The sequence below is a fragment of the Heterodontus francisci genome, chromosome 4 (assembly GCF_036365525.1).
Source record: "Heterodontus francisci isolate sHetFra1 chromosome 4, sHetFra1.hap1, whole genome shotgun sequence".
Classification (NCBI taxonomy): domain Eukaryota; kingdom Metazoa; phylum Chordata; class Chondrichthyes; order Heterodontiformes; family Heterodontidae; genus Heterodontus; species Heterodontus francisci.
The window spans coordinates 111,972,277-111,979,463 of NC_090374.1; the positions used below are offsets into that span (position 1 = coordinate 111,972,277).

Sequence of the window (7,187 nt, forward strand, 5' to 3'; positions counted from 1 at the left end):
TGACACCTCATTTTTTAGGGAGTGAGGTACATTAAGCAGCGTGAGAGGTTGGGTGGTGCAGTAGGTACGAGATGCCACATGCAGATGAATTCCCTGACCTTCTGCATGAGGTAATTAAACTTTTTCTGGCACTGCTACCAGATCCTTGGGGCTAGACTTCAGGAATTGACCTCCATGGTCACCTGCTCCCCACCTCTTCAAGCCGTAATCCATGAGGAGTTCTTGGCTCCTTGCAGATATATGGCTTCTCTCATTTTATGCACCTCCATGAGAAGGGCCTCCAGTGCTGCACCCCGTGAATTGCGGAACCTTCTCTCTCTGCCCTTGGGTTGCAGTTGCATCAGTGGTATTCATCAGCAGCATCCTGTGAATCAGAGCAGCTTCCCTTTAAAGAGGGCAGATGCTCACTCAACTGTACATTTTAAATCTGAAACTGAAGGATTTTTGTTATCCAAAGTATTAAAGGATATGGGGTAAAGGCATTACAGATCAGCCATGATTTCACTGAATGACAAAACAGGTTCAATGGCCTACTCCAGTTCCTATGTCCCTACTGCCTTCCGGAGCTGGATACTGGTGCTCGCCTTGCATGCGATTCACACCACTCCCCCTCTCCGCAGAGTGCAATTGTCAGCAACGTGAGATGCTCAAGGCTGAACGCAGAATCATTAAAATGAAGGTAATGGCCTGTGGGAACCGGCAGATCACGAATCACGATCCTCCCTGCCCAAAATTATGTGCAAACCAATTTTTAACTCTATGTAGAGATATTTCATCGAAACCATCTTCTCCGTTTTCTTGATAATATTCAATTGCAAAGCCATTATTACCTCAATCAGAAGAAATAATCTTTCTGTATTCAATCATCCCAATTCACAAGGACCTATAAAACAACTAACACTGACTTGCAACGGCTGCTGCATCGTGGGACAAACGAAAACAGCTTTCAAAAAAGCAGTAAAATAAAAGCAAAATACTGCGGATACCGGAAATCTGAAATAAAACAGAAATGCTGGAAATACTCAGCAGGTCTGGCAGCATCTGTGGAGAGAAAAGTAGAGTGAACATTTCCGAAGCAGGGTCACTGACCCGAAACGTTAACTCTGCTTCTCTTTCCACAGATGCTGCCAGACCTGCTGAGTGGTTCCAGCATTTCTTGTTTTTATTTGAGTTAACATTTCAGGTCGGTTCTGATGCGGAGCACTTTCTGGTTTTCTTTTGGTCGGATTTGACCAAAAGTATAATTACTGCAATGATGGGGTGGCACAGTGGCGCAGTGGTTAGCACCGCAGCCTCACAGCTCCAGCGGACCCAGGTTCAATTCTGGGTACTGCCTGTGTGGAGTTTGCAAGTTCTCCCTGTGTCTGCGTGGGTTTCCTCCGGGTGCTCCGGTTTCCTCCCACATGCCAAAGACTTGCAGGTTAATTGGCCATTGTAAATTGCCCCTAGTATAGGTAGGGGAAAGTATAGGGACAGGTGGGGATGTGGTAGGAATATGGGATTAGTGTAGGATTAGTATAAATGGGTGGTTGATGGTCGGCACAGACTCGGTGGGCCGAAGGGCCTGTTTCAGTGCTGTATCTCTAAACTAAACTAAACTAAACTAAAACACAGATCCCCAACCCCCTCCCGTTCCTCCTAGTTGACAAACCATCAACTGCCTGAGCAGAAGCCGATATGAAACGCAGACGCCATATTTGGAGCGGCGACGGTTGGTCGGACGGTTTGGAAACCAAGGAGACAGTGGAAGGGTGCGCGCGCAGCATGGGCCGGTACGAGACGCGAGCCTCTCTGTCTCAGTTGGAGTTGTTTTAATTGCCCAGCGGCAGGAGGAGGAGTAGCGGTAGTAAAGTACCGGCTCCTGGATACTGACTGGTAGGTGAAAATTTATACGAATTACAGATCTGCTCTTGGCGGGCAGGAGCAGGCACCGATTGGCCCCGAGTGGGGAGGTTTATCTTCGTAAGGACCTGGGGCGGCTTTTTGTTTTTGCGCCACATTACATCTGAAATCCCGGGCATTCTAACCTGCCCAAGACAGAAGGACACGGCTGGTGTCGGCAGGCAGCAATTCACGATCGGTGAATTCAGTAGGTGGAATCGTCTTTAGCGAGGATGCTGAGGGAAGTCCCAGGAAGATGTTAAGTAGGATGTTTTCCCCTGCTTAACTCTCTCTCGACCCACCCCGTCCAGACCAGCCCCCACCCCGTCCAGACCAGCCCCCACCCCGTCCAGACCAGCCCCCCACCCCGTCCAGGACCAGCCCCCACCCCCGTCCAGACCAGCCCCCACCCCCGTCCAGACCAGCCCCCACCCCGTCCAAACCAGCCCCCACCCCGTCCAGACCAGCCCCCACCCCCGTCCAGACCAGCCCCCACCCCGTCCAGACCCCCCCCCCCCCACGTTCAGACCCCCCCCCCCACGTTCAGACCAACCCCCCCCACGTTCAGACCCCCCCCCCCACGTTCAGACCAACCCCCCCCACGTTCAGACCAACCCCCCCCACGTTCAGACCAACCCCCCCCACGTTCAGACCAACCCCCCCCACGTTCAGACCAACCCCCCCACGTTCAGGACCAACCCCCCCCCACGTTCAGACCAACCCCCCCCCCACGTTCAGACCAACCCCCCCCACGTCCAGACCACCCCCCCCACGTCCAGACCACCCCCCCCACGTCCAGACCACCCCCCCCACGTCCAGACCACCCCCCCCACGTCCAGACCACCCCCCCCACGTCCAGACCACCCCCCCCACGTCCAGACCACCCCCCCCCACGTCCAGACCACCCCCCCCACGTCCAGACCACCCCCCCCACGTCCAGACCACCCCCCCCACGTCCAGACCACCCCCCCCCACGTCCAGACCACCCCCCCCACGTCCAGACCACCCTCCTCCCCCCCCCACGTCCAGACCCCCCTCGCCCCCCCCCCGTCCAGACCCCCCCTCGCCCCCCGCGTCCAGACCCCCCTCGCCCCCCGCGTCCAGACCCCCCTCGCCCCCCCGCGTCCAGACCCCCCTCGCCCCCCGCGTCCAGACCCCCCCTCGCCCCCCGCGTCCAGACCCCCCTCGCCCCCCGCGTCCAGACCCCCCTCGCCCCCCGCGTCCAGACCCCCCTCGCCCCCCCGCGTCCAGACCCCCCTCGCCCCCCCGCGTCCAGACCCCCCTCGCCCCCCGCGTCCAGACCCCCCTCGCCCCCCCGCGTCCAGACCCCCCTCGCCCCCCGCGTCCAGACCCCCCCTCGCCCCCCGCGTCCAGACCCCCCTCGCCCCCCGCGTCCCAGACCCCCCTCGCCCCCCGCGTCCAGACCCCCCTCGCCCCCCGCGTCCAGACCCCCCCTCGCCCCCCGCGTCCAGACCCCCCTCGCCCCCCGCGTCCAGACCCCCCTCGGCCCCCCCGCGTCCAGACCCCCCCCCTCGCCCCCCCGCGTCCAGACCCCCCTCGCCCCCCGCGTCCAGACCCCCCCTCGCCCCCCGCGTCCAGACCCCCCCTCGCCCCCCGCGTCCAGACCCCCCTCGCCCCCCGCGTCCAGACCCCCCCTCGCCCCCCGCGTCCAGACCCCCCCTCGCCCCCCCCGCGTCCAGACCCCCCTCGCCCCCCGCGTCCAGACCCCCCCCTCGCCCCCCGCGTCCAGACCCCCCCTCGCCCCCCGCGTCCAGACCCCCCTCGCCCCCCGCGTCCAGACCCCCCTCGCCCCCCGCGTCCAGACCCCCCCTCGCCCCCCGCGTCCAGACCCCCCTCGCCCCCCGCGTCCAGACCCCCCTCGCCCCCCGCGTCCAGACCCCCCTCGCCCCCCCGCGTCCAGACCCCCCCTCGCCCCCCGCGTCCAGACCCCCCTCGCCCCCCGCGTCCAGACCCCCCTCGCCCCCCGCGTCCAGACCCCCCTCGCCCCCCGCGTCCAGACCCCCCCTCGCCCCCCGCGTCCAGACCCCCCCTCGCCCCCCGCGTCCAGACCCCCCCCCTCGCCCCCCGCGTCCAGGACCCCCCTCGCCCCCCGCGTCCAGACCCCCCCTCGCCCCCCGCGTCCAGACCACCCCCCCACGTCCAGTTCCCCCCCCCCACGTCCAGTTCCCCCCCCCCCCCACGTCCAGTTCCCCCCCCCCCACGTCCAGTTCCCCCCCCCCCCACGTCCAGTTCCCCCCCCCCCCCACGTCCAGTTCCCCCCCCCCCACGTCCAGTTCCCCCCCCCCACGTCCAGTTCCCCCCCCCCCCACGTCCAGTTCCCCCCCCCCACGTCCAGTTCCCCCCCCCCCACGTCCAGTTCCCCCCCCCCCACGTCCAGTTCCCCCCCCCCCCACGTCCAGTTCCCCCCCCCCCCGTCCTGTTCCCCCCCCCCCCGTCCTGTTCCCCCCCCCCCGTCCTGTTCCCCCCCCCCCCGTCCTGTTCCCCCCCCCCCGTCCTGTTCCCCCCACCCCCCCCGTCCTGTTCCCCCCCCCCCCGTCCTGTTCCCCCCCCCCCCGTCCTGTTCCCCCCCCCACGTCCAGTTCCCCCCCCCCCCACGTCCAGTTCCCCCCCCCCCCCCACGTCCAGTTCCCCCCCCCCCCCACGTCCCAGTTCCCCCCCCCCCACGTCCAGTTCCCCCCCCCCCCCCACGTCCAGTTCCCCCCCCCCCCACGTCCAGTTCCCCCCCCCCCCACGTCCAGTTCCCCCCCCCCCCCCACGTCCAGTTCCCCCCCCCCCACGTCCAGTCTCCCCCCCCCCCCACGTCCAGTTCCCCCCCCCCCCCACGTCCAGTTCCCCCCCCCCCCCACGTCCAGTTCCCCCCCCCCCCCACGTCCAGTTCCCCCCCCCCCCACGTCCAGTTCCCCCCCCCCACGTCCAGACCCCCCCCTCCTCCCCCCCCCACGTCCCAGACCCCCCCCTCGCCCCCCGCGTCCAGACCCCCCCTCGCCCCCCGCGTCCAGACCCCCCTCGCCCCCCGCCGTCCAGACCCCCCCCTCGCCCCCCCGCGTCCAGACCCCCCTCCGCCCCCCGCGTCCAGACCCCCCCCTCGCCCCCCGCGTCCAGACCCCCCTCGCCCCCCCGCGTCCAGACCCCCCTCGCCCCCCGCGTCCAGACCCCCCTCGCCCCCCGCGTCCAGACCCCCCTCGCCCCCCGCGTCCAGACCCCCCCTCGCCCCCCGCGTCCAGACCCCCCTCGCCCCCCGCGTCCCTGACCCCCCTCGCCCCCCGCGTCCTGACCCCCCCTCGCCCCCCCGCGTCCTGACCCCCCCCTCGCCCCCCTGCCCCCCCCCTCGCCCCCCCCCCCCCGCGTCCAGACCCCCCTCGCCCCCCGCGTCCAGACCCCCCCTCGCCCCCCCGCGTCCAGACCACCCCCCCACGTCCAGTTCCCCCCCCCCCCCCACGTCCAGTTCCCCCCCCCCCCCCGTCCAGTTCCCCCCCCCCCCCCGTCCAGACCCCCCTCCCCCCCCCCCGCGTCCAGACCCCCCTCGCCCCCCGCGTCCAGACCCCCCTCGCCCCCCGCGTCCAGACCCCCCCTCGCCCCCCCGCGTCCAGACCCCCCTCGCCCCCCGCGTCCAGACCCCCCTCGCCCCCCGCGTCCAGACCCCCCTCGCCCCCCGCGTCCAGACCCCCCTCGCCCCCCGCGTCCAGACCCCCCTCGCCCCCCCGCGTCCAGACCCCCCTCGCCCCCCGCGTCCAGACCCCCCCTCGCCCCCCGCGTCCAGACCCCCCTCGCCCCCCGCGTCCTGACCCCCCTCGCCCCCCGCGTCCTGACCCCCCCCCTCGCCCCCCCGCGTCCTGACCCCCCCTCGCCCCCCGCGTCCTGACCCCCCCTCGCCCCCCGCGTCCAGACCCACCCTCGCCCCCCGCGTCCAGACACCCCCCCACGTCCAGTTCCCCCCCCCCCCCCACGTCCAGTTCCCCCCCCCCCCCACGTCCAGTTCCCCCCCCCCCCCCAGCGTCCAGTTCCCCCCCCCCCCCCCCCACGTCCAGTTCCCCCCCCCCCCCCACGTCCAGTTCCCCCCCCCCCCCCGTCCAGACCCCCCTCCCCCCCCCCGCGTCCAGACCCCCCCTCCCCCCCCGCGTCCAGACCCCCCTCCCCCCCCGCGTCCAGACCCCCCTCCCCCCCCGCGTCCAGACCCCCCCTCCCCCCCCCGCGTCCAGACCCCCCTCCCCCCCCCCGCGTCCAGACCCCCCTCCCCCCCCCGCGTCCAGACCCCCCTCCCCCCCCCCGCGTCCAGACCCCCCTCCCCCCCCCGCGTCCAGACCCCCCTCGCCCCCCCGCGTCCAGACCCCCCCTCGCCCCCCCCCCCCCCCACGTCCAGTCCCCCCCCCCCCCCTGTCCAGTCCCCCCCTCCCACACCTCCCGTCCAGCCTAGTCCCCCCTGGCTCCTCTCCCATCTAGCCTAGACCCCCCCGCCCCCCCTCTCCCCTCTCCCCTCCAGCCTAGTCGCCCCCTCTCCCCGTCCGCCGTCTCTCCTTTCCTTCCCCCCCCCCACCCCACCCGTCCGCCGTCTCTCCCTTCCCTTCCCCCCCCAACCCGTCCGGGCGGTCTCTCCTTTCCTTCCGCCCCCCCCCTCCCATCCGCCGTCTCTCCCCCGCCGCCCCTCTCCCGTCCGCCGTCTCTCCCCCCCCGCCCCCCCCCCGGTCTCTCTCTTCCCCCCCCCCCCGGTCTCTTCCCTCCCCCCCCCCCCCAGTCTCTCTTCCTCCCCCCCCCGTCTTTCCTCCCCCCGTTTCTCTCCTCCTCCTCCCCCCCCCCGTCTCTCTCCTCCTCCTCCCCCCCCCCCCCCGTCTCTCTCCTCCTCCTCCCCCCCCGTCTCTCTCCTCTCCTCCCCCCCCGTCTCTCTCCTCCTCCTCCCCCCCCCCGTCTCTCTCCTCCTCCCTCCCCCCCCCGTCTCTCTCCTCCTCCTCCCCCCCCGTCTCTCTCCTCCTCCTCCCCCCCCCGTCTCTCTCCTCCTCCTCCCCCCCCGTCTCTCTCTCCTCCTCCCCCCCCGTCTCTCTCTCCTCCTCCCCCCCCCGTCTCTCTCCTCCTCCTCCCCCCCCCGTCTCTCTCCTCCTCCTCCCCCCCCCCCGTCTCTCTCCCCTCCTCCTCCCCCCCCCCCGTTCTCTCCTCCTCCCTCCTCCCCCCCCCCGTCTCTCTCCTCCTCCTCCCCCCCCCCGTCTCTCTCCTCCTCCTCCCCCCCCCCCGTCTCTCTCCCTCCTCCTCCCCCCCCCCGTCTCTCTTCCTCCTCCTCCCCCCCCCCGTCTCTA

General features: G+C 69.8%; 1 protein-coding gene across 2 annotated transcripts in view; it reads left to right on the forward strand.

Annotated features, from left to right (window-relative positions):
* Positions 1–1,768: 1,768 nt before the first annotated feature.
* Positions 1,769–7,187, forward strand: part of LOC137369197 (phosphoserine aminotransferase-like) — a 226,988-nt gene continuing 221,569 nt past the window's right edge. For both annotated transcript variants that reach the window (XM_068029999.1, XM_068030000.1), the window contains exon 1: positions 1,769–1,875. The gene's annotated coding sequence lies outside the window, so the exon portion shown is untranslated. The remainder of the gene's footprint in view (positions 1,876–7,187) is intronic.